This window comes from Hyperolius riggenbachi, chromosome 11 (assembly GCF_040937935.1).
Source record: "Hyperolius riggenbachi isolate aHypRig1 chromosome 11, aHypRig1.pri, whole genome shotgun sequence".
In the NCBI taxonomy this organism is placed as follows: Eukaryota; Metazoa; Chordata; class Amphibia; order Anura; family Hyperoliidae; genus Hyperolius; species Hyperolius riggenbachi.
This window is the reverse complement of record NC_090656.1, coordinates 252,320,143-252,346,044: the sequence shown is the minus strand read 5'-3', so window position 1 is coordinate 252,346,044 and position 25,902 is coordinate 252,320,143. Positions and strand designations below refer to the sequence as shown.

Here is a 25,902-nt window from a genome sequence, read left to right as displayed (position 1 = left end):
TGATGGCAAATCGGCCAGTGTATGGCTACCTTAAGGGCCAACAATCTGCTGCCAGCAGCAGATCAACCTAGATTTTTCATCCTGTCAGATAGCTCAAATCAATCAAATAATCGATTTCTGATTGGTTCTATAGAATCAATCGATCAATCAATCGATTGCTGAAATTGTGTATGGGCCCCTTTACAAATGCTCAATAGGATTGGGGTCAGGAGACAGAGAGCCACGGAAGCAGATTAAACTCCAGATTAAACTCTGATTGATGTTCCTCTAACCAATGTGAGACTAATCGAGCGCAGTGGCAAGGGCCCACAAATCGTATCTTTCCTATTTTTCTGTGATACCAAAGGCACTCTTGATGGTCTCCTGCTGCTAAAGCCCATCCTTTGCAAAGTCTGTCTTGTGCGTTGGGATATGCATTGCGCTGCACTTGCATTGAATTGAGGAGTAATTAGTTGTCGTCCTGTTGCTGCACACTATGCGTGATATTTTCTTTTCACCTCTCTCGTTCACCAGCTTTTTTCAACCAGAATAGTCCCTATCGCTTTTTTTTCCGTGGTACTGCGCAGGCACAGAACACTCCCGGCCACTGGAGTGCGAGGGGAGTGTGTGCGCGGCCAAGCATACGCAGCTCACCGCAGACCGGTGGACTTTCCGGCCCGGTGAAGGCCGGCGAGGGAGCGAGAAGCCTGGAGAGGGAAGGAGGAAGCCCCAGGTTTGTATCATTCTCTCCCTCACCGTCTCAGGTTCTCTTTAAACACAGAGCGTTTGTCATAACTACAGCACTTCCTGTGGTAATAAGCGGACCTGAACTCAGAACTTCCTCTCTGCTCTAAAAGAAATGCAACAACATAACCTTTACAGAAAAACATTTATTTGTTACAGCTGTAATAAATCTGCAGTGTGTCTACTTCCTGCTTTCATGGAAGCAGACAAAGTGTTCACATCTTGTGTTTACAAATTAGCTGCTCTGCCAAGGCAGAGGAGATTCCTGAGCTGGCACAGCTGTGAGAACAAATTACAGTTGTGATTAGGCACAGATGAGGGGGAATTAGACAGGCTAAAACAGCGCTAGGAAAACTACAGAGGTTTGCGCTGCTTCTCCGGCCCACCGACCAGCAAGTTGCGAGCGGGCCCCGGGGGATTTCAACTCACCTCGTTCACCGATGTCCCGCATCACGTCTCCATGGTAACAGGGCGTCACATGACGTGACGTCAGGACATGCCAGTGTGTAATACGCTAGCGCATCCTGACGCCACGTCAGGTGAGCTCCTGTTACCATGGAGATGCGACGTGGGACATCGGTGACTGAAATCCCCCGATGCCCGCTCGCATCTTTGCAGGGAGGAAGGGGGGGTTGGAATTTATGGAATGCGTCCCGCGGTCCGCACAATGCAGCACAGGCCATGTAAAGTTTGCCCAGGCCTGGGCTAAACTCTCTAAATACATACAGGGTGGATATCTCTAGGTTTTCGTTCCGTCCTGTACAAGAGTTCAGACCCACTTCAAAGGGCAAGGAACACCTTTAGGAGCAACGGCCCTCTCCCCCACAACCATTAGCAGCTGCGATCACGACTGCAATGCTATTGCTGCTCTTAGTTTATATAAAATGTATTCGCCTCACACACAACTTTACTCATAATGCTGAAATTAAACGCCGGCACCCCACCTCGTCATTCTCTGCGGACTAAAATCTTAAAAAGAGGAACCTCAATGCGAAGGAAAGACTGCAGCTTTCATTGCCAAAGGCCAGTGCAGCGTCATCTTCCCTGCTCCCGTTACAATCCTGCGCAAACGCCAAGCCAGACCATAGAGAATAATGGCACTCTGCCCAGGCCCCGGCTTCAACTCCAAGAAATAAACTCCAACAGTCAGCCATTATCTCCCCAGCAAGCAGGACGCTGTGTCCTTAGTCAGACCCCATCCTTAGCGCATGTGCAGACCAGCAACAGTCAGCCAGCAACAGTCAGCCATTATCTCCCCAGCAGGCAGGACGCTATGTCCCTCGTCAGACCCCATCCTCAGCGCATGTGCAGACCAGCAACAGTCAGCCAGCAACAGTCAGCCATTATCTCCCCAGCAGGCAGGACGCCATGTCCTTCCTCAGACCCCCATCCTCAGCGCATGTGCAGACCAGCAACAGTCAGCCATTATCCTCCCAGCAGGCAGGACGCTGTGTCCTTCGTCAGACCCCATCCTCAGCGCATGTGCAGACCAGCAACAGTCAGCCATTATCTCCCCAGCAGGCAGGACGCTGTGTCCTTCGTCAGACCCCATCCTCAGCGCATGTGCAGACCAGCAACAGTCAGCCATTATCTCCCCAGCAGGCAGGACGCTGTGTCCTTCCTCACACCCCCATCCTCAGCGCATGTGCAGACCAGCAACAGTCAGCCAGCAACAGTCAGCCATTATCTCCCCAGCAGGCAGGACGCTATGTCCCTCGTCAGACCCCATCCTCAGCGCATGTGCAGACCAGCAACAGTCAGCCAGCAACAGTCAGCCATTATCCTCCCAGCAGGCAGGACGCTGTGTCCCTCGTCAGACCCCATCCACAGTGCATGTGCAGACCAGCACAGTCAGCCATTATCTCCCCAGCAGGCAGGACGCCATGTCCTTCCTCAGACCCCCATCCTCAGCGCATGTGCAGACCAGCAACAGTCAGCCAGCAACAGTCAGCCATTATCCTCCCAGCAGGCAGGCAGGACGCCATGTCCTTCCTCAGACCCCCATCCTCAGCGCATGTGCAGACCAGTAACAGTCAGCCAGAAACAGTCAGCCATTATCTCCCCAGCAGGCAGGACGCTGTGTCCCTCGTCAGACCCCATCCACAGTGCATGTGCAGACCAGCACAGTCAGCCATTATCTCCCTAGCAGGCAGGACGCCATGTCCTTCCTCAGACCCCCATCCTCAGCGCACGTGCAGACCAGCAACAGTCAGCCATTATCCTCCCAGCAGGCCGGCAGGCGCCATGTTCTTCGTCAGACCCCATCCTCAGCCCATGTGCCGACCAGCAACAGTCAGCCAGCAACAGTCAGCCATTATCTCCCCAGCAGGCAGGACGCCATGTCCTTAGACCCCATCCTCAGCGCATGTGCAGACCAGCAACAGTCAGCCATTATCCTCCCAGCAGGCAGGCAGGACGCCATGTTCTTCGTCAGACCCCATCCTCAGCACATGTGCAGACCAGCAACAGTCAGCCAGCAAGTCAGCCATTATCCTCCCAGCAGGCAGGACGCCATGTTCTTCGTCAGACCCCATCCTCAGCGCATGTGCAGACCAGCAACAGTCAGCCAGCAACAGTCAGCCATTATCCTCCCAGCAGGCAGGCAGGCCGCTATATCCCTCGTCAGACCACATCCTCAGCGCATGTGCAGACCAGCAACAGTCAGCCAGCAAGTCAGCCATTATTCTCGCAGCAGGCAGGACGCCATGTCCTTAGTCAGACCCCATCCTCAGCGCATGTGCAGACCAGCAACAGTCAGCCATTATCCTCCCAGCAGGCAGGCAGGACGCCATGTTCTTCGTCAGACCCCATCCTCAGCGCATGTGCAGACCAGCAACAGTCAGCCAGCAACAGTCAGCCATTATCCTCCCAGCAGGCAGGCAGGCCGCTATATCCCTCGTCAGACCACATCCTCAGCGCATGTGCAGACCAGCAACAGTCAGCCAGCAAGTCAGCCATTATTCTCGCAGCAGGCAGGACGCCATGTCCTTAGTCAGACCCCATCCTCAGCGCATGTGCAGACCAGCAACAGTCAGCCATTATCCTCCCAGCAGGCAGGCAGGCCGCTATATCCCTCGTCAGACCCCATCCTCAGCGCTTGTGCAGTGCAGCAACAGTCAGCCATTATTCTCCCAGCAGGCAGGACGCTATGTCCCTCGTCAGACCCCATCCTCAGCGCATGTGCAGACCAGCAACAGTCAGCCAGCAACAGTCAGCCATTATCCTCCCAGCAGGCCGGCAGGCGCCATGTCCTTCGTCAGACCCCATCCACAGCGCATGTGCAGACCAGCAACAGTCAGCCATTATCCTCCCAGCAGGCAGGAAGGACGCCGTGTTCCTCCTCAGAACCCGTCCTCAGCGAATGTGCAGCGCAGCAAAAGCTAATGGCAGGGGTAAAAATTTGGCACTTTAACAGGAAATAAATATGGCAACCTCCATATCCCTTTCAGTTCAACAATACCAGTTGCACAACATCCTGCTGACCTATATGGCTGCAGTAGTGTCTGAATTACACATCTGAAGGGACGACTGTTAAAGACTACCCGAGGCGATTAATCAAATCTAGTTTTACTTACCTGGGGCTTATTCCACGTGTCTCCCACCACAGTTGTTGTCTCCTACTGGGTCCCACTGGCAGCCTCTGAAGTATCACTGACCCCGATGGGGTCAGAAATTACTGGGCATCTCCATAAAGCTTTTCAGCAGATGGAAGCATGAACCCACTTTTGAACCAGAAAAAGCAGCAGAAGCTCCTGACCTGGGCTACAGAGAAGCAGCACTGGACCGTTGCTCAGTGGTCCAAAGTACTTTTTCCGGATGAAAGCAACTTTTGCATGTCATTCGGAAATCAAGGTGCCAGAGTCTGGAGGAAGACTGGGGAGAGGGAAATGCCAAATTGCCTGAAGTCCAGTGTCAAGTACCCACAGTCAGAGATGGTCTGGGGTGCCATGTCAGCTGCTGGTGTCGGTCCACTGTGTTTTATCACAGGGCAGGGTCAATGCAGCTAGCTATCAGGAGATTTTGGAGCACTTCATGCTTCCATCTGCTGAAAAGCGTTATGGAGATGAAGATTTCATTTTTCAGCACGACCTGGCACCTGCTCACAGTGCCAAAACCACTGGTAAATGGTTTACTGACCATGGTATTACTGTGCTCAATTGGGCTGCCAACTCTCCTGACCTAAACCCCATAGAGAATCTGTGGGATATTGCGAAGAGAAAGTTGAGAGACACAAGACCCAACACTCTGGATGAGCTTAAGGCCGCTATGGAAGCATCCTGGGCCTCCATAACCCCTGAGCAGTGCCACAGGCTGATTGCCTCCATGCCACGCCGCATTGAAGCAGTCATTTCTGCAAAAGGATTCCCGACCAAGTATTGAGTGCATAACTGAACATAATTATTTGAAGGTTGACTTTTTTTGTTTTAAAAACACTTTTCTTTTATTGGTCGGATGAAATATGCTAATTTTTTGAGATAGGAAATTTGGGGTTTTCATGAGCTGTATGCCAAAATCATCAATATTAAAACAATAAAGGAATTGAACTACTTCAATTATGTGTAATGAATCTAAAATATATGAAAGTCTAATGTTTATCAGTACATTACAGAGAATAATGAACTATCACAATATGCTAATTTTTTGAGAAGATCCTGTATAATATATTCCTCCTCTTCCCTTTATTTCCCCCTCCTTCTAATGACATAAGACAGTGCACTTCCTAGTATAGACCTCAGTGGGAGTGTCTGAAGACTCTGGGAGGAGGGCGGGTAACGAATACACAGTTAGCAAGAGGAGAAAAAAAAAAAAAAAGAGTGAGGGAGGAAATTATGTCAGGAGGTCAAAGTTAACCAAGATGGAAACTGCCTAGAATAGGATTCTCTGCTTTTCCTTTATAAAAGTCACAGGAATCATTACGTGGATAGCACAATACATCTGTTATGTAAGTAGAACTAGTATTTATCTACTTATAGATGTGTTTTTTATTTCTAGGTTAGCATGGGTGTCGCTTGTTCTTTAAAGTGTATCCGAGATAACCATTTACTCATTGCATAATTGTGTTCCTTTCATATAGTTTATAGGGCATTCCTCAAGCCAAATACTTTTTTTGTTTTGTTTTAATACTCTCATTCCCTATAAACTAAACAAGCCTCACCCACATCTTCTCCAGAGAGCCTTGGCACTCAGTCCCATGTAGCAAGGGCTTATGGGAGCTCAGTCTGGGCAGGAGGAGGAGGAGGTGTTACTAGCCAGAGATTTTAGAGGCAGAGGGGAGGAGGAGAGGGGAATGAATTTACACGCAGGCAAACTGATAGCATCTCCAGCCCTCAGGCCTGTGACAATGTGACAAGCAGAACATGGCTGCCCTCATTGTATTACAGCAATAAATAATCAAACGTTTAAAGTTGTTTGCAGCTAGATTTGCTGTGTAAACTATCTAAACTTCAGACAAGTTATTTGTTATAGTTACTTTTTCATCTCGGATCCGCTTTTAAGAACAAGCGACACCCATGCTAACCTAGAAATAAAAACCACATATATAAGTAGATAAATACTACTTCTACTTACATAACAGATGTATTGTGCTATCCACGTACTGATTCCTGTGAATTTTATAAAGGAAAAGCAGCAAATCCTATTCTAGGCAGCGGCCATCTTGCCAAGGTAATGCTGACATCATATCCTCCCTGACTCTTGTTTGCCCCCTCCCTTCTCTTGCTCATTGTGTATTCATTAGCTGCCCTCCTCCCAGAGTCTTCAGACACTCCCACTGAGGTGTATACTAGGAACTGCACTGTCTTTTTTATTTACACATCCAATCACTGAGTCACCTCAGCCTTGCTTGTAAACACAAGTAATCAGAGGGGGTTTCTGATAAGCAGCTAGACAGGGAAATAAATGGAAGAGGAGGAATATATTATAGATAAAAATAACTCCCAGCATGCAACTCTTTGGCAGAGTTTGGCATTAGGGCCAGTGTTCCTAAAGTATGTCATAACTACAAACCATAACAGCAGAAAAAGTTTGGCAAGTTTTGAATGCAGGATTAACATCTTTATCACTTAATACACTCAGACCAGTTGCTGTTGAAATTTGATTTTTATGGTGACAATACCGCTTTAAAACTGTATTCCTGTGGATGTGACGTTCCAGTCTAATATGTATATAAACTCCATCTATTGGCTACAATGGATGGAAATAGTGCATGCTGCCTTTATTACTACAGCACCTGTACATTATTAAAAGAAAAAAAAATGACTATCCACAGGTTTCCCTCTCCATAGGGCAGGTTACTATATATTTTTTTTTCCACATTAAAGAGGAATTGTCACGAAAATATTAAAAAGTAAAACACATACAAATAAGAAGTACATTTCTCCCAGACAAGTAGATGTACAGAGGCGCCAAAAGGATAAAATATGCTAAAATGTTTAAAATATTCGGGTGGCGGCGGTGGACCGGCCACTCAGAAATAGACTCGATGCTGTCGCTTAAGATAAAGACAATTTATTCACATACTCCATGAACAGAACCGCAACGCGTTTCATGGGTATATTCCCGCTTCCTCAGGCAATAAACAGACAGGAGTACACAGTACAGTCTCAAGGTCACGAATAGCGCCTCTGTGAGGCCCCAGCCCCGGCGGCGATCGGAGATCAAGTTCAAAGAACGGGATCTCCTGGAGGGCTTCCCCCGTCGCCATGGCGACGGGACGGGATGACGTCACTGACGTCATGACGTCAAAGGGGACTCCGATCCAACCCACAGCGCTGCCTGGCACTGATTGGCCAGGCAGCGCACTGGGGTGGGGGGTGGGGGGGGGGGGCAGCGACGATCGGGCACTGCACGCAGCTAAAAAAAAAAAAAAAGTATGCGAATCGGCCCAGCGGGGCCTGAGCGGTGCCTCCCGGCGGCATACCGCCAGGGAGGTTAAATATCTATGTAAATATGAAATATTTCTATATTTTTTTTTTTATAAGCTTGTAAATAGTGATGGATGCAAAACGGAAAAAATGCTCTTATTTCCAAATAAAATATTGTCACCATACATTGTGATAGGGACATAATTTAAATGGTGAAATAACCGTGACAAATGGGCAATTACAATACATGGGTTTTAATTATGGAGGCATGTATTATTTTAAAACTAAAATGGCCGAAAACTGAGAAATGATGAATTTTTTTAATTTTTTCTTATTCTTAATGTTAAAATGCATTTACACTAAAGTGGCTCTTAACAAAATGTACCCCCCAAAGAAAGCCTAATTGGTGGCGGAAAAAAACAAGATACAGATCAGTTCATTGTGATAAGTAGTGATGAAGTTATAGGCTAATGAATGGGAGGTGAACATTTCTCGGATGCATAAAGTGAAAACGACTGAGCTTAAAGGGGCCCATACATCAGCCGATTTTCTGGTCGATCGATCGCAAATCAGTTGGCCAATCGACTGATCGATGGCCGATTTCGATGGATTTCCATCGAACTGGCAGGGTGGAAAATTTAGGTCGATCTGATGAGATTGCTTAATCAGTTTGCATTGGCCTTAATGGAAATCTGATGGCAAAAAAATGCCATCAGATCGAATTTCAATAGATTTCAAACTGAAATCTATTGGAATTCTATCCTGGTAAAAAATGTTCTAAAAACGCATCAGATAGATCATCAGATGCATTTCTTATCTATCTGCTGCCAATCTGACGAGTGTATGGGCACCTTAAGTGGTTAAGCTACGTACGCACAGTTATGAGAATCATGCTAGTCTATTCCATTGGATGTAATTTGCCATGACACGATGTTACCATAAATCCACCTTTGTGTTCTGTGATCTGCTGGAACTTGTTAGGGTAGATTTACATCATTGTGCGAAGAGAGGTAAAGAAGAACGTCAGGTAACACTAACAGCTACATCAGATAATCAGATCACTTTGGTGCCCAAAGTCACAATCACCCAGCGATCTCCAAATAAAGGTGAAATAACCCGTCTGATGACTCCGACCTCTCTAGGTATGTTAAGGCTCTCACACACCTCCAACCTAATGCACAACCAACGGCACAACGTGACCAACTGCACAGCAAGTGGTTTACACGACAAGTATGTACACACACGCCAACCAACTAAACAACCAACTCGCTTAAATACTATGCGTGTAAGCTAACTGACACTTCCCAACACGTCTGCATTCAAAAACAACAAAGCTGTTCAAAAGACTTGTACACACATTCCAACCTGCACGATAGTTGGTCAGATTGATCCACCAGTTGGATCTGGGAAACAATCTGATATCAGTTGGTCATCTGGTTGTTTGCCAGTCGTACACAGGCCCAACCATCTTCCAACAGACACGTTTAGAAGATAGTTGGGCAGATTGTTTATACGTGTGTACTAACCTTAAAGAGGAACGGTCGCAAAAATCTTTGAAACGCATACAAATGAGAAGTACATTTCTTCCGGAGTAAAATGAGCCATAAATTACTTTTCTCCTATGTTGCTGTGTCACTTACAGTAGGTAGTAGAAATCTGACATTACAGACAGGCTTTTGGGTTAGTCCATCTCTTTATGGGGGATTCTCAGCATGGACTTTATTTTTTACAAAGACATTCCCTGAAAAAGATTTATGCAAAGATGCTGGCCAGCCTCCCTGCTCGCTGCACACTATGTTGGCAGTTGGACGGAGCAACTGCCATTCACTAAGTGCTTTTAAAGATAAAGAAAACCCTGAGAACCCCCCCTATGAGAAGATGGGCTAGTCCAAAACCTGTCTGTAATGTCAGATTTCTACTACTTACTGTAAGTGACAGCAACATAGGAGAAAAGTAATTTATGGCTCATTTTACTCTGGGAGAAACATACTCCTTATTTGTATATGTTTACATGTATTTTAAAATGTTAAGATTTTCGCAACAGAGATCCTTTAATGCTAGATACACACGATACAATTTTCTGTGAGATTTATCTGTCAGATCGATTTTTTCCAACATGTTCTATCTTAATTTTGATCACTTTCCATAGAAGTGAACCAAAATAGATTGGAAAATCGATCGGAATTAAGAAGATTGGACATGTTGGGGGGGGGGGGGGTTCTAACAAACAAACACTATCTGGCAAGTAAATGTAACAGAAACTTGTATTGTGTGTACCTAGCATAACACACCATTTCCTACTGACACCAGACCCCAGGGACACTTTCTGAGCGATAGTACAGCTGCCATACAATGCTGGGGGATATTCTCATGGAAGATGACAGTGATCAAGCGGAGGAACAGACGACAGATGCTGCATTCAGCGCCCCCTAGAGGCGCACAATGCCACTGCTCATTGCAGTCAGTGGCACGCTCGAGAAACGCACATCATTTGCTTGCAATTTTTTTCCACAATTTTGAAAAGCACGTTAATTCCATTTATTTTTGTACGTTTAAAATACTTTGAAAAAAAAGCAAACCTTGGTGGAAAACCGTATGCTGGAAACTGGACCAGAAACAAAGAATGCGGAGCTCCACAAAGCGCCAAGTGCGCTCAAAGCCGAAGTGTATTTTACTGGCCCAATTCCAAGCTGGAATCAGAATCTCATTAGCCATCTTTTAAAGGAAACACAAGGTGAAATGAAACTGATGAGATAAACAATTGTATCTATTCTCCTCCTAAAAAACGACTTTTTAGATATCCCACAGTTTTATTTTATTGTTAATTCTACTTTTTAAGTTTTTACTGTTTCACGGCTTCTGCTCAATGACATGAGCATTGGAGTACGCCAGAGCTAAAATCTATTTACTTCTGACCCATTTTATCTCATTCCTGCTCTCAGAAGCCACTTTCTGCCAGGAAAGCGTTTTATGGCTGCGATTCCCTATCAACGAGGGTTACACTATAAGCCGACCAGATTCCAACCCAGACAGAAACGGTCAGTTGCATACCTTGTTTTTAACTCTTTCTTGCAGAGAAAGAAAAAAAAAAAAAAAAGGAACACAGCATAGCTATTTGTTCATCATGTCACATTTCGCTTCTGGTAACTATTTTGTTAATTCCTCCCACCTGCAGGGGTCGCTACACTGAAGCATGCATACCACAGAGTATACATTAGTCAGTAATGACGTGTCTGTGCACTAATTAGCCTTGTCTAGCTGGATTATGAGAGGTGTATTTATCTATGGTCTAGTTACATGTAATAAGCTGTGACTAAGGAATGTATATAGGCCACAAGGTATACGCTTCTACCTGCCTGTATTCTATAAAGGACATCATCTAGCAGATTGTTCATGTGTGGAGGCAGAGGGCCTCTTCGGTACACGAGCCAACAACACAATCGCTACTGATCGTTTCAGAAGACGGCTTTGGAACAATCGCTGCACCCTCTGCCAGGCACTCTGATCTGTTCAACACTTAAAGTGGCCAAACACACCATACAATTTTTTTTATTTAATTCGAGCATTCTGATCCAGTTTTCCGATTGATTCAAATCTTTGAGGTACCACACATACCTGGAGATTACCACAATTTTGGGATAAAAACCTAAGTCGTAAATAAAAAGCGTTTCACTTAAAGAGACACTGAAGCGAAAAAAAAATATGATATTATGATTTGTATGTGTAGTACAGCTAAGAAATAAAACATTAAGATCAGATACATCAGTGTAATTGTTTCCAGTGCAGGAAGCGTTGAGAAACTCCAGTTGTTATCTCTATGCAAACAAACCATTAAGCTCTCTGACTTAAGCTGGCCATATACTGGCCCGATTTGCGCCCGTTTCGACAGCAGATTCGATCACTGGGATCGAATCTGCTGCCAATCGTTCACGCTACACGCCGAATTTCGATCCATTTCGTCCGATCCCGCCGATCGCGCCGTGCGGAAAATAACCGGCGATCGCCCGCGGGTAAAGAGCGCATCGCTAGCGGCGTTCGAGTGCCCGACGACCGACGCAATAGAGCCCGCATACATTACCTGCTCCGCCGGCGCGACTCACCCCGGTCACCGCTGTTCTGTCTGCGCTCTGGTCTCCAGGTCCGGCATGCCTCACTTCTTCTAGCCCGGCAGGAAGTTTAAACAGTAGAGCGCATGCCGGACCTGGAGACCAGAGCGCAGACAGAGCAGCGGTGACCGGGGGACTGGAGTCGCGCCGGCGGAGCAGGTAATGTATGCGGGCGGGGGGAGCAGCAGCAGCACCACCACAACAGATTGTGAACGGTTTCAGGCTGAAATCGGTTCACAATCTGTTTGCTGTAAAGGTAGCCATACGATCCCTCTCTGATCAGATTCGATCAGAAAGGGATCTATCTGTTGGTCGAATCTGATGGCAAATCGACCAGTGTATGGCCACCTTAAGTTGGTCGTGGAGAGGGCTGTTATCTGACTTTTATTATCTCAACTGTTCCTGGACTATTTACTTTTTCTCTGCTAGAGGAGAGGTCATTACTTCACAGACTGCTCTGAAAGACTCATTTTGAATGCTGAGTGTTGTGTAATCTGCACATATTATAGAATGATGCAATGTTAGAAAAAACACTATATACCTGAAAATAAAAGTATGAGAATATTTTCTTTGCTGCTAATCTTCTAGTAATTATTCATAGTACACAACCAATTCATTATATCATATTTTTTTTTCGCTTCAGTGTCTCTTTAAGGTGGCCATACACTGGTCGATTTGCCATCAGATAGATCCCTCTCTAATCGAATCTGATCAGAGAGGGATCGTATGGCTGCCTTTACTGCAAACAGATTGTGAATCGATTTCTGCATCAAACCGATCACAATCGTCGAAGCTGCCGCCTTTGAGTAGTTTTCCATTTATGAGATGAAGATACAAATCCCAGCCTGTCTCTGTTATGCAGCAAAGCTGTCAGCGTATTAGTGTAATGCACACCATCTCGACAAGCACATGAACAAGAATCGCCGGGTCTCCCGCATACCCACAAACGGGCAAGCGGACTGCTGTATTCACAATTCTCCCACCCTTAAAGCACACCTGAACTCAGAACTTCCTCTCTGCTCTAAAAGATAAGCAACAGCACAATAACCTTTAAAGAAAAACATTTGTTACAGCTGATACAAATCCTCCAATAAATCTGCTTTGTATCTACTTCCTGCTTTCATGGAAGCAGACATAGGGTTAACATCCGCTGTTTACAAATTAGCTGCTCTGCCGAGAGGCAGCCGGCCGATACAGCTGAGAGATCAAATTACACTTGGGACTCGTCACAGATGAGGGGGAAATCAGACGGGCTAAACTCAGGCGAAAATAAGGGTTTTTTTTGGAGGGGCCCAGTATGAATGAATGAGTTGTATTTGTTCTCCATAGCTAGAAAAAAAAATCTTAAAGGGAACCTAAACTGAGAAGGATATGGATTTTTCCTTTTAAAATAATACCAGTTGCCTGACTCTCCTGCTGATCCTGTGTCACTAATACTTTTAGCCACAGCCCCTGAACAAGCATGCAGATCAGGTGCTCTGACTGAAGTCAGACTGGATTAGCTGCATGCTTGTTTCAGGTGTGTGATTCAGCCACTACTGCAGCCAAAGAGAGCAGCAGGACTGCAAAGCAACTGGTATTGTTTAAAAGGAAACATCCATATTCCTCTCAGTTAAGGTTCCCTTTAAAACAAGAGGCGTCTTACCCTTACCCTACAGACAATTGAAGCCAAAATATTGGAGAGGAATTTTATCGGTAAAAAAGTAAGCCATTGACAATGCGTTCTTTGGCTCCCTGCCCAAAAGATGTGGAGCATGGTGGGCAGTAGAGTAGGCAGGCACCCACGTGTTATTGACCTGAGGATGCGGGGAAGCTCCCCCTGAAACGCGTTGTCAACAGCTTACTTTTTTACTAATAAAATTACTTTACAATATTTTGGCTGCTATCGTCTGAAGAGGTAAGACACCTCTTGTTTTATGAAGTTTTCTAGCACAGAGCACACAGTGCTCATTCATACATACTGGGCGCCTCAAAAACAACTTTTTTGTCTAGTCACCTCCTCAGAAGGGGATTGTTCTTTTTCCAAAATTGTAGTTCCTTACAACACGGAAAAGTCTGAGAGCGAGCGACCGAACTCCGGAGGATCTGGACTGCTGAGCGGGGATGGGTATTACTCCAGCATGTGAATACGGTGGTTGCAAGCTGCAACCTACCTTTGTAAGTATCCAATAACCAGGATTCCTCTTCTAATTTATGACCCAATGATACTGCACCATGCGGCTCCTGGTTTTCCATTCACCTTACAGGTACCGGGACGCCTTACCTGAGGAGTCTGGCCACCTATACAGCAGCTATAAATACATACAGGGTGCATTTCCCTCCATTCTCTTTTTGTCTTGTCCAAGAGTTCAGCTCCACTTTAACACAGCTGACTAAAGACAACTGTTCACTAAAATGTCACAAAAAGTTGAAGAACAACAACATTTCTCGGGGCAAGAATAATAATTTTCCACTCGGGCAAAACCATCATTTAGGCCTTAAACCCACTAGCAGCGCTTTTCTAAGCCTTTTATAAGCGCTTGCGATTTGAAAAGCTCTTGCTAAAGTAATGCTATGGGTGCGATCCCGCTTGAAGGATGTGATTTTTAGAAAATCCCTATAGCACTGCATTAGCAAGAGCTTTTCAAATCACAAGCGCTCAGAAAAGCGCCGCTAGTGGGTCCCAAGCCTTAAAGGGGCACTATGGCGAAAAATTGTAATTTATTTTTCCCTATGTTGCTGTCACTTACGGTAGCTAGTAGAAATCTGACAGAACTGACAGGTTTTGGACTAGGTCATCTCTTCATAGGGGATTCCCAGGGATGTGTTTATTTTCAAAAGCACTTAGTGAATGGCAGTTGCTCTGTCCAGCTGCCAAAAACCTGTGTAGCGAGCAGGGAAGCTGGCCAGCATCATTGTTTTAGGATAAAATAAATGCCTTGCTGAGAATCCCCTATGAAGAGATGGACTAGTCCAAAACCTGTCACTTCTGACAGATTTCTACAACCTACTGTGAGTGACAGCAACATAGGAGAAATGTAATTTATGGATCATTTTACTCTGGACAAAACATACTTCTTATTTGTCTATGTTTGCACATATTTTAAATTTTACAATTTTTCGCCATAGTGCCCCTTTAAGTGATAACGTGTACAAATCTAGCTAAGTCACAAAGGCCTGTTCTCGCAGACTGTGCACTGTTGTGTCACTACAGAATCGCTGCGTGTCGCACCATTCACAGATGTCTTTCATTTGCACAGCATAACTTTTGTCTAGCATGTGTACTTAGCTTTATACCCAACTGGCAAGCAGTCCAAATTGTACCTCTCTGTGTACATAGCCGGAACGAGGAAAATACTATACATGTTTTACGGTTTACAAGGCCATCCCCTTTCTCACAGAAAGCCTGTATTGCGGTTTCCGCTTGTGCAGTTCCATCCAATGTGCTCAGAAATTGCACAGCGTGACAAACTGCACATTTCAGCGCTACCATTATAGTCAGTCACATCAAATCACATACAGACAAGAAATCCATTTGGTTTTTGTTCCAGCTTAGCCTTAAAGTCAACCTGAAATGAAAAACGTATGACATAATGAATTGTATGTGTAGTACAGCTAAGAAATAGAACTTTAGCAGCACAGATATGAGTCTCCTATTGTTTACAGTACAGGAGCAGTTAAAGTGTACCAAAGCTCACTAAAAGAAAAAGATTTATACATACACCTGGGGCTTCCTCCAGCCCCATCCGCTCAGATCGCTCCCACGCCGCCATCATCCACTGCCAGCAGCTTTGGTACCGGGTCCCCGCACTTCTGTCAGTCGGAGCCAGTCTGGCGTAAGAGAAGTGCGCCCTCTACGTATCTTTCCAACAGCTGCTGCAGAGATATGCAAAGAGCGCACTTCTCCTGCGTAGACTAAAGCCGGCTGACAGACGGGGACCCGGTACTAAAGCTGCGGGCAGCGGAGGACGGCGGGCGTGGGAGCGATCTGAGCGGATGAGGCTGGAGGAAGCCCCAGGTATGTATAAATCTTTTTATTTTAACGAGCTCTGGTTTCCTTTAAGAAATTTCAGTTTTCTATGCAAAACAGCATCTCTGATCTCTCCGACCAAACTTCGGTTATAGACAGTCCTGTTTTCTGAAGCACGTAGCCAAGAAACAGTGATAGAAAGCTTTGTTAAAGGTTTAATGCACGAAAAAGATCAAAATTTCTGTTCTGTTTCACAACAACCGCCTAAGGGCCCGTTTCCACTAGGAGCGATGCCATAGATCCGAAAATCTGCAGCATGCTGCATATTCTCGCACGGCCGCATCCGCCCGCCGATGCATCCCATCTCCTCAATACACTTCGGCATCGGGAGATGCGGAAGTGATGCGGCCAGCGGCGGAAGTGATGCGATGCGGCTACGTAGCCACACTCGCATCACTTCACAAGTGGAAACCCGCCCTAACGACTGCTCCAGGCCGATTGGCGCGAGCAGCGTGGCAGCTCCAGGACCACTCCACACCGTTCGTGTGAATGGAGACTGCAGGGGATGTCGCGTGAATCACCGCATGAATGACGGAGCTACACCCCATCAGCCTCCCAGCGGTAATCGCCGCTAGGAGACTGTTAGACGGCGAAACCGCTGCCAATTAAGATTGTACTGCAATGCGACCAACAGCAGCGATGTACTTGGGACAGCCGTGTGACACTGCTTTCCCCTCTGGCAGGCAGAAAAGTGATCCGCTGTCATAGGCTGAAGCCTATGACAGCCGATCACGCTGATTGGCTGGCGGAGGGAGTTATAAAAAAAAAAAAAAAAAAAAAAAAAGGGATTTATTCAAAAATAGATACAATAAATATTTTTAAAAAAAAAAACACTGGGGAAGCGATCAGACCCCACCAACAGAAAGCTCTGTTGGTGAGAAAAGGGGGGGGGGGGGAGAACACTTGTGTGCTGAGTTGTGCGGCCCTGCAGCGAGCCCTTTAAGCTGCAGTGGCCCATTTTGTACAAAAAAAAAAAATGGCCTGGTCACTAGGGGGGTTTAAAACCGCGGTCCTCAAGAGGTTAAAATATAAAGGGTTTGTAAACCGCAAATACGACAGAATGATGCAATGTTGTAAGAAAAGAGAAAAAAAAAAGTTGTGTAACTGAAAATAAAAATATGAGACTTCTCTTTGCTACTAATGTTCTATTCATCATCTGTACTACACATACAATTCCTCATATCAGTTTTTTTTCTTTTCACTTCAGTTTTGCTTTAAACGCCTGGGGTTTCCTGTGGTGCACAAGAAAACTACAAAACGCACACCAACGCATCAGAACAAAAACAATGCACCAGTATGCACAGAAGAAAACTAACAAATGAAAAGGTGTTACAATGTCCTCCAGTACATGGCACACGGAAGTCCGGCAGGGGTCTCCAGCTTGTGTCCCACCTCCATCCAACGGACCGGCACAGCAGCAGGAAGGCTTCCCCCGCAGACAAGTCCAGGGCTTATGCCCATTTATAAGCGTACCACTTTCTGATATCCAGTAAGTGCTTTTTAAATTGTGTGATTTTACAATAAAGCGATAGTACACTACTGAGCATCCTCCTCTGTTTTGTTTCAGGTACATAAAGCCACCCCCAATGCATGGCAGGTAGAAAGCGCCAGTCCCCCCTCCAGGGCAGGCAGATAGTCCCTCCCCCTCCAGGACAGGCAGATAGAACCACCCCTCCAGGACACGCAGATAGAACCACCCCTCCAGGACACGCAGATAGCCCCCCCCCCCTTCCAGGATAGGCAGATAGCCCCCCCCCCCTTCCAGGATAGGCAGATATCCCCCCTCCCCCCCCTCCAGGACAGGCAGATATCCCCCCTCCCCCCCCTCCAGGACAGGCAGATATCCCCCCTCTCCCCCCTCCAGGACAGGCAGATATCCCCCCTCTCCCCCCTCCAGGACAGGCAGATATCCCCCCTCCCTCCAGGACAGGCAGATATCCCCCCTCCCTCCAGGACAGGCAGATATCCCCCCTCCCTCCAGGACAGGCAGATATCCCCCCTCCCTCCAGGACAGGCAGATATCCCCCCTCCCTCCAGGACAGGCAGATATCCCCCCTCCCTCCAATACAGGCAGATATCCCCCCTCCCTCCAATACAGGCAGATATCCCCCCCCTCCAGGACAGGCAGATATCCCCCCCCCCTCCAGGACAGGCAGATATCCCCCCCCCCCCTCCAGGACAGGCAGATATCCCCCCCCCTCCAGGACAGGCAGATATCCCCTCCCCCTCTAGGACAGGCAGATATCCCCCCCCCCCCCAGGACAGGCAGATATCCCCCTCCCCCTCCAGGACAGGCAGATAGCCCCCCCCTCCAGGACAGGCAGATAGCCCCCCCCCTCCAGGACAGGCAGATATCCCCCCCCCCCAGGACAGGCAGATACCCCCCCCCCCCCCTCCAGGACAGGCAGATATCCCCCCCGCCTCCAGGACAGGCAGATATCCCCCCCCCCTCCCTCCAGGACAGGCAGGCAGACAGACTCCCCCCAGGACAGGCAGATATCCCCCCCCCCTTCCAGGACAGGCAGATATCCCCCCCCCCTCCAGGACAGGCAGATATCCCCCCCTCCAGGACAGGCAGATATCCCCCCCCCCCCTCCAGGACAGGCAGATATCCCCCCCCTCCAGGACAGACAGATATCCCCCCTCCCGGACAAGCAGACAGACTCCCCCCAGGACAGGCAGATAGAATCCCCCGTCCTCCCTCCCCTGCTCCCGGCACATCCCCGCAGTCAGTCAGTCACCTCTCGGGCGGTGCAGGCCTCTTCTCCGGCCTGGTTCCTCCTGGTGACGGTGAGGGCCGCAGCGGGTTACGGGCGGGCCGGGGAGCTGCGGGAGTCCGGCGGGGAATAGAGGAGAGGCGGCGTTTGAACAGACGTACCGAGAACTGCTACCATCCGGGACAATGGCCGCCGCCAGACCAAGCCAATAGCCAGCCGAGCGCACCGGATACCCGAGTGCATCGATGAGCAGCCAGCTAGGATCGCAGCGAGCCAATCACAGGGCGGCGTCTCTGGCAGGCCTGAGTAGCCGAGCGCCGCTGACGTCACACCAGCACAGGCAGGCTGAGCAATCGAGCGCCGAGAGGAAGATGGAATGCAGAGAAGGGGATAATGTAAAACTTGTATTATCTTCCATTGAGGGCAATCAGGGCAGGAGCACAGAAGCTGCCATGTTACACTGCATAAGAAGCATAGTAGTGGCCTGTTGTTGGTTGGTTGGTTGCTGGCTGTCGTGTGTGGCCAATGGCCATACACCTGACGATTATGGGCAGAATCTGATTAGAGATAAATGTGCCTCTTGTCGATTCTGCCCATACACTACAGGCCAATTCCCGTCCGATTTCAGCATGAGCTCTTCAGGGAATCGGCTGAGCCGCCGCCGTCCGCACCGCCGCTGCCCTCCAATGTATAAATGGGCCCTCCGTGTGCATTTATATGTTACCTGTCCTGTTGCAGCCTCCGTGCGGTGTCCCGTAACCTCCAGGCGGCTGTCCGTTCACACTACTGGCGCCTGACGTCGGCGCATAATGTCTGACGTCAGACACTAGGCACCAGTACCGCCGTGCACCCGACCAATCAACTTCAGCCTGACATCTTGCAGCATGCGCGATAGACAAAGCGACCAATTTCTGTCCCGGAATTGGTCGCTTTATCTGTCAGGCATGCACTTGGCGGCAATTTTCATCCAATTCGATTATAATAATCGAATTGGATGGTCGATCCCCGCCAAGTTGCCTGATGTATGGCCACCTTAAGTCAGGGATCATGTTTATGTCCCTGGGAAGTGCAAACAATTTCTCACACACAGTACGCGCATCTGTGTGTGTTTAACAGCGGGCTTACTTGCTAGGTAGTGATACTCAATGAGGAATCGCATGCGAAAAAAAGTAATGCAGGGATCACTTTTGAGACCACAGAAAACGGACGCTGTTTTCTGTGGACGATTTTTTGCACTTCAGCTGCTGGCCAGCTGACTGCCAGCAATAGGAATCATGAGCAAAAAAAGCAGCAAAGTGGTGTTTTTTTTTACTTTTACCGCGCATCGAAAACCGCACATTGCAACACTTGACCGCGAATGCCCATAGGAAAGCATTAGGTGTGTTTTCGTGAAACACGTGCGATTCCCCCAAGTGTGGTCTTGGGGGCCTGTGTGGTCTTGGGGGACATGGAGAAAATCTATCTGACAGGTAAATCTAAAATAAAATTGTATAGTGTGTAACTAGCATAAATGCAGCATAATCACAATGCTTCCGAAATCGTGGCAAGGCTATAGGAATATATCATTTGAGTTTTGCAATGGGATTTCACATTGCGTGGAATAGCTGGTGATTTTGAACAAGTCTAAATGGCTCATTAGTGAACTATAATAGCCTCAGAGCTTGCACAGTAAAAGAGGACCCTACCCCCCAGAATGTTTGGCCATGCTCCCATGTATGAGCTCAGCCACAAGTATGTCCCATGTATGCACATTTCCATAGAGCCATTAGTGTGTGGCCTTTTCTTACGTGCACAAGCGGCTCTGTGCTACTGCGCAGGCATGGGCCATACTTCTGCCTGCGGAGAGCTGCCATGCTTGTGCATGGACGCGATTGTGGCCGCGAGAACATATTCCTCAAGGCTTGCAGAGAGTCAAATGCTGGAATGGCAAGGTCGGGGGGGGGGGGGGCAGTTTGGGTTTCAAAGCCTCTGGGCTATCCAGAGGCTCCCCTTTTGCCTTTTTTTTTAACCACAGGAACAAGGCCCTTTGCACTTTATTGCATAATGTCACAGTACTCTCCCCCACCACTCCTACGTCGTAGTGACCATTAGTCTTTATAGGACTGGCCGGAGTACCCGTGGTGCGTTGTGACAGAAGTTCTTCGATTTACGCAAACTCTGCAGTGTGTTGCCGAGCGATACCGTTTGCCGCCCGATTGCATTGGAGTCAATGGCACCATGACGATCTATTATAGATTGCTGCGATAGCTGTGCACTACCCAAGCGCAGAATGTTGGAAAACCAGTGATGTACTTCCTGTCCAGCTGGGAATAAGACACTGAGTGGCGGAGGACCTACACAAATTACTCTTCTGACACAGTCTGCCGCAGAGTGCCTAAAATACAAAATGGTGCAGTGCGATTGTCTGCAGCGGCCTCTCTTGCTGCAGAACACGTGCACTGCACCATGTGTGCAAGTAACCTTAAAGGACACAAAAAGTTACTTTCTGGTCGGCGAGGTCAGTGACTAGTGCCAGTGGCGGACTGGGAAGGTGGAAAAATGGAGGAAATCACCTGCTGGCCAAGCAGCAGAAGTCATGTGTTATCACTCCCATTACAAACCTGCAGCAAGTCTTCACTGTGAGCAGCAACACCTGATCAGGCCTCTTTCACAGTGAGACGTTGCGTTTGATGCGACGTTAATGTCGCACAACGTGCCCCTAACGCAGCGCATGTAGGCTATGAAATTGGACGTTATTTTTCACTGCGTTGTGTCCGTTTTCCTCACATACTGATGGAATGAAAACGGCGCATGCGTTGCATTTAAAAAAAACAAAACATTACTGAGCATGTGCAACACACATAACGCAGCAAATGTATTGCTAGACGCACAGCATGCAGCACTTTCTAAATATTGCTACACGTTACACACAGCGCAACGTGTGCACTGTGAGCGTCGCACAGACTTTGTATTGCTGTGCGTTACTCTGCGTTATCATTTTTTATAACGTGCGACTTTAATGTCCCACTGCGAAAGAGGCCTGACTGCTGCTTGGCCAGCAAGTGGATTTTCGACTGCATTTCCACCTCCCAGTCCAACACTGACTAGTGCGCAGGCGCTGTCCTGGCGGAGTACGTCTTTGACTGCGCACCTGAAAGCCGAGGAGTCGGAGTCAGAGAAATTTTGGGTACCTGGAGTCAGAGTTGGTGGTTACAATAAACTGAGGAGTTGGAGTCAGATGATTTTTGAACCAAATCCATAGTCTTTGTAAAAATTAGACGTCAGTCAGAGCAATTTTGGGTACCTGGAGTCGGAGTCGGTGGTTTCATAAACTGAGGAGTCAGATGATTTTTGTACCGACTCCACAGCCCTGGCCGGGAGCGCTCTGCGCATGCGCACTACATCACAAAATTTGTGACCGCTAAACATCAACATCTGCTTATGCTATACAATAAATAAGGGCAGCATTATTTAGGGCATAAATTGCACCTGAAACCACACCCACTTCCTGACCATGCCCGAGCTGTATTTCCAGCCCAGGAGCAGGTGGGAGAGGAAGTTGTTAACATGGTTTATGGCCCTTGGATGGACACACCTTCCTTATTCTTATTGCATCAATACTTCCTCTATTAACAATGCCATAAATTAACAATCCTATATTTGGCATAGTTCTAGCTGGCTCATAAATGGTTTTATGAATAATGCTGTATCAACCGCCATTCTATGTACAGTTCAGCTTCTGCTAGTGCTATCTGACCCCCTACTGAGTTTGCTGACATCTGACAGCAGCATACTTAAAGTGGACCTGAACTCAGAACTTCCTCTCTGCTCTAAAAGATAAGCAACAGCATAATAACCTTTAAAGAAAAAACATTTCTTTGTTACAGCTGATACAAATCCTGCAATACATCTGCAGTGTGTCTACTTCCTGCTTTCATGGAGGCATAGGGTTAACGTCCTGTGTTTACAAATTAGCTGCTCTGCCGTGGCAGCCAGCTGTCACAGCTGATAGATCAAATTACAACTTGTGATTAATCACAGATGAGGGGGAATTAGACAGGCTAAACTCTCTTGAAGGGGTTCTCTTTTGAAAATAAAATCTGACACTTACCTGGGGCTTCTATCGGCCCCCTGCAGCTGTCATGTCCCGCGCCGTCCTCCTCCGATCCTCCGTTCCCCGCCGCCGGTCCCGGTCTAATATTCCTCTAACTAGATGAATAGTGCTCGCTCCCGCGTGCGTCATAGGGCGCTCACTGCGCAGTACGAAGTTTTCTTGTACTGCTCCTGCGCAGTAAGCTCCTGATGCACACATCCAATTTCGATTGGCCAATTTTATCACTTCAAAATAGTGTAAGGGCCAACAGATTTTGAATACTATGAACAGATTGGATCAGTAACCTCTCATACTACATGGAGGTGGTAACAATGCCATCAAATATGGATGTGTGTTCTCACCCTTCCTCACCTTGTGCATCTTGTCAGACCCCAAACCCTTGAGAGCTGCAGCCACTAAGGACGCGCTCAGTATCGCCAAGCAATCCTGAAGCATTAGACATTCTTGCCCAAGGACTCCTTACTGAATAGGTTGTGACTCCAGCAAGGAACAGAGTCCTGTGTCAAAGGTGGTGGTGCCTGATCCACCTCTGGGGTCAGGAATTATGCAGACGCAGAATGCTGATGGGCTAGAGCAGTGATCTGCAAACTCGACTCTCCAGCTGTTAATGAACTTCAAGTCCCACAATGCATTTGCCTTTATGAATCATGACTGTGGCTGTCAGACTCCTGCAATGCATTGTGGGACTTGTAGTTCCTTAAGCCAAGTTTGCAGATCACTGGGCTAGAGGACTGCTAGGTGATAGTATGCCTGCTGATGTGCACCTGGGGTGATGCTACAATGATATGGGAATGGAGAGTTTGCCAAGTTCTCTCGGGTTTGATGATGCCCCGGCTTATTGCCCTCTGAATCCTTGATGCAGCCCGTTCCTCCTCTGGCATCTGGTTATGCTATGCAGCAGAGTGGGCGTTTGCCAGGAGAAGACATGGGCGCTGTTCTCCTCCTAGGGCACCACTGTTACATTACCTTTAGACATTTGCACATTTCCAGGTGCACATCTTTGGCCTTGGAGGAGTCATGCGTGTGCTGGGCCCATCCTTGCATTTCTGTTCTCTCCATCTCCGGTAAGGTGTTCCCAGGGGCTGCATCCTGGTGACCATTGGCAGTAAAGTAGTCCAGTGGCCAATAGGGTTAGCATTGCCCTTTGTGGTGCTCTCTGGTGGAGACCAGTGGTCACTAAGACTGCACTCCGGGACCGCCATGCCAAGTACCAGTGCCACGGTCAACAAGTATATTTCAATTGTGCTATACTGATGAAAGTAAGGTCCTGCCATCCAATGTAGATGTGTGCTAGAGCCAGGCACAGGGATATTAACCTGTTATCTTAAACTGGACACATCAAAACATCTAGTTTGAGCACTGCTAATGCTACAAGCACGTACCGGTGTGTCCTGTTAATCAGCTACGGGTGTGCGCGCTCCCACGGCTCATTCGTGGTGGAACTTACACTTCAGAGATTGGTGAACGGGAACATGTGTTCCCTTAGCCAATCAAACTTCCTGTATATGAAGGAACATGACTCCAATCAGGAAGGGGTTCTCTGGTGAGGGGTTGAAAATAAAGTCTGACACTTACCTGGGGCTTCTATCGGCCCCCTGCAGCTGTCATGTTATGAATGTTCATTCATAATAACAAAAGTAAATATTGAACGCCTCCTGGTAACCCATGATAGTGTTTGTAGCATCATCTTGTGGCCAAAGAGTAAAATTACAATTAAATATATTTAAAAGAAATCACTATAGTTATTAACCCTTTCTAAAGCCCCTCCCTCATAGATACCAAACACTTTAAGAAAAAAACTGTGACTTTTTTTTTTTTTTTACAAAAATACATAAATAGCTGCCTTAGGGACTTAAAGAATTTTTTGAATATGTATGTCATGAGGGTATATTACTGTTATTTTAGCACATAAGGGCTTGTAATTATTTTTGGCGCTCTATATATTAATAATAATAATAATAATAATAATCGGGAATGCAGGAAAATCTCAGCTGTAAAGGCTCAATCGGGTGCGCAGCAGTAACGATGTTCGATATCCCGACGACCGATAAATACTTGGTCTGCCCCCCCTCCCCTCTCCCAGTGTATCTATGTGTGTCCCCAAGCTCGTGTGCACCTGTCACACCGGTGGAAATCCTGGCCTTCTCCAGTATCACCGCGCTTGCAGTGACATCACTACACGCTCCAGAGTCACATGGTACAGGCACTCACGGTGACGCAGGACACCGGAGGAGGCCAGGATTTGCACCGATGTGACAGGTGAGCCTTTGATACTGCACTATTGGAGCACATATACACTCCGGGGGCGGCAGCAGGACGATTGGAAATCTGTGTGCAGTATATGGGCAGGCAATAGTTCCCTCTCTGATCAGATTGGATCAAAGCGGGATTATTATTATTGATTTATAAAGCGCCAACATATTCCAAAGCGAGAAACTAACATGGGGTACATAATAATACAGACACATGGTATACACCAATGTACAAGATACAGAATTGGTAATGACAGTGATAAACGTAACATGATGAATAAAATGTATAATGATTTCCAATACACAAAAGGAGGAGAGAGCCCTGCCCTTGTGAGCTTACAATCTAAAGGAATGGGGGAGAAAAAAAAGAGGTGGGTAGTATGCAATATCTCATACCTAGAGGCCGTGTGTTTTTAGGATATCTAGTAGTTGTGCAATTTGGTCTTAGGACAAAGGGGAAGGCCTAAGGGCCTTTTTCCACTAGCCTGCGATTTGCGATTTGATTCTAATCGCAAGGTACATTAAACTCATGGTAACTGCAGCAGCAATTTCCATTAGTGCGATCCGATTGGGATGCGATTTTGGTCAAAGCGCAATCGTCGTCCTGCCGCGTTTTGTATGCGATTGAGCTGGACTATAATGAGTATAGTAGCTCAATCAAAATCGCAATCGCATGGTGGAAATTAAAACTCGATCGCAATCGCATTTCATAGTGGAAAAGAGCCCTAAAGTAGAGGGATCTATCTAATGAAAAAACTAATGTCCAGCGCTCCAATCAAAACAATACTAATCCACCACGATTCAAAGTCTGGCTCCCTGAGCCGCTCTAACACAGGAACAATCTAAAACAAAGACAGAGCGCTCAATGGTGCATTACCAGACGAAAGTTTTATTGTTGACACAAGGTAAGTATCTACTTACAAGATTAAAAGAAGTTTTCGCATATCTCAAAGTCAGGATCCGTCTCCCATCTCCCTGCTGGTGAACTGCTGCCAGGCTGTGGCCAGCAGCGTGGCGTCCGATGGTCAGGAAGGCTCACTCACAGGAGGGGGCGTGTCCTGGTAAACGACATGCCTCTAGCGTGATGACGCGTTTTGGCAATCACTGCCTTCATCAGATCAAATACATGAGGGTGTTTT

At 47.3% G+C, this 25,902-nt stretch overlaps 1 protein-coding gene across 4 annotated transcripts in view; it reads right to left on the bottom strand.

Moving 5' to 3' along the window:
• The window catches only part of AMBRA1 (autophagy and beclin 1 regulator 1), a 197,430-nt gene extending 178,743 nt beyond the window's left edge, over nt 1–18,687 (bottom strand). For all 4 annotated transcript variants that reach the window (XM_068260705.1, XM_068260706.1, XM_068260707.1 and 1 more), the window contains exon 1: nt 18,443–18,687. The gene's annotated coding sequence lies outside the window, so the exon portion shown is untranslated. The remainder of the gene's footprint in view (nt 1–18,442) is intronic.
• Between the last annotated feature and the right edge of the window lie 7,215 nt (nt 18,688–25,902).